This window comes from Dromiciops gliroides, chromosome 1 (assembly GCF_019393635.1).
Source record: "Dromiciops gliroides isolate mDroGli1 chromosome 1, mDroGli1.pri, whole genome shotgun sequence".
Lineage (NCBI taxonomy): Eukaryota > Metazoa > Chordata > Mammalia > Microbiotheria > Microbiotheriidae > Dromiciops > Dromiciops gliroides.
The window spans coordinates 150591309-150593456 of NC_057861.1; positions in this window are offsets into that span (position 1 = coordinate 150591309).

A 2148-nucleotide genomic window follows, 5' to 3' on the forward strand; every position below is an offset into this window, starting at 1 on the left:
TAATGTCTCTTACCTATGGAATATAATCTTTCACAGGATGTGGTAGAAGCTAAATGACTTCAAACCACTTAAAAATAGACAAGATTAAACACTTAAGAATATGCTATAAGAAATTATTCTGTACTAGCAGGAAGAAAGGTCAACCATTGAACTGATCTATCACTAATTTCTATGACGAGCTGGCCCTGTACCCACTAGATATATTGTAGGCATTTACTGTTATCTATCTCAACCATTTTCTGCTACAAAAGGTTGCTTTTTTCCCCCTTAATCTTTGTGAGATCCATTGATGTCCTACACTGAGTCCATATTGTGGTTTGAAGATGGCCCTTGTTTCTCAAAGGCTATGCCAACTGAATACAAGCTTTTTCAGGTGTGGTAATTGAATCTCTTCTTTCAAGCTTAGATTTTCTCATTGCAATAAATTGCTTATTCTGTAATCCTTCTTCTGCTTGGCATTCTCTTCCTTCTGCCCTAACCCTCCTCTAATAGTGCTTCTAGACCTCTAGTCCTTCTCTTTATGAAATAAACAGTTTAGAATTACAAAAGATGCAGGATCATAAGAGTTACTTAAAGAGATCAACTCCTTGCCTCCAGGTAAGTTAGTAACGAAAGAAGAAAGCTGGCTATCCTGTTTTCAGGGATCACAAATATCTACCATCTCTCTTAATAAGATTTTTTGGTGGTTAATCTTTCTGAAAATCAACATGTTCTTTCTTTTGTCTGAACTATTGCTCTTTTGGACTAAGGATAGAAACTGGCCTTATGATTTCATTAGTATAGATAATTCCCAAATGAAGAAACTCCTTCTACCAGCACAGATTGGCAACTTGATTAGCTGTGTGACCTTGGTCAATGCATTTAACTTCTCTCTGCCTCAGTTTCCTCATCTATAAAATGGGAATAATAATAATAGCACCTACTTCCCAGGGTTGTTATGAGAATTAAATGAAATAACATTTGTTAAGCATTTGGTACAATACCTGGCAATCAGTAGGTTTTAATAAATGTTTATTTCCTCATTTTCAGGTTTCTTCTTTCTCCCTTTGCTTAATTCCGTACCTCCCCTCCTTCTTTCCTTACTTCCTTTCTTCTCTCCTTCCTTCTTTTCTCTCCTTCCTTCTTTCCTCTTTCTTTCTTTCCTCTCTCTCTCTCTCTCTCTCTCTCTCTCTCTCTCTCTCTCTCTCTCTCTCTCTGAACAATCCTTTGTTATTATATAAAAATCAGTTTCTCCTTGTTTAGTCCATTTGGAGAGACGGACACGTAAGACACTTGGGTAACATCTGCCTGACAAAATTGCTCTACTTCTGTTACCATCAAAACCTTCTGAATTCAAGCTTTCAGGCTCTAATGTGCCCAGAGGAAACCCATCACTCTTGCAATGTTACTGTCAATGTCATGCTGTCTAAGCTGCAATGAGAACGGAAAGTTTGAGCTCCTGCATCAGCTGAAAGTGGGCACCGGCAAAATCCAGACTTCAAATATTTCTTCTGCCTTAAGCAGGGACAAACCTTTTCTTTACAGATAAATAGTGCAACCATTTTTTTTTTCCTGAGAACAGATAGTCACTCTGATGATCTGAAAAAAATGTTTTGAGCTCAGCTTAGACTGGCAATCTCTTAAATGCAAGGTAAAGGGCAGGATTTTGGTATGTATCCAGGTTGCTTGCAAATATGAAGACTGTTTTATTTGGTTACTCTGGTCCCTAGATCATTATCCCTGAACGAATCACTTGTTCTCTAAGCATGAAAGCTACATAAAGAGCACTTTGAACTTTATTGAATGACACCCTCAGGCAGCAAGGACAGAGATCTACTGAAATTGGAAAAAAAAAAAAACTTAATAAAGGGAGGGGGAAGGCAAAAATGACTTAAAAAAAAAAACCCTCCCAACTTTTCTCATTTAAATTGTTCCTGGTAATTGTTCCTGATTCCACTGCTGTTTAACACTTTTATCAATGAATTAGGTAATGGGAGAAAAGACTTTCTAATTAAGTTTTCAGATGACATTAAACTGTAAAGGCAAAGTTCTCAGTTTCCTTCTGTGTCTCCAGCACACACACTCTCTCTCTCTCTCTCTCTCACACACACACACACACACACACACACACACACACACACACACACACACACTCTACTATTGACAGAT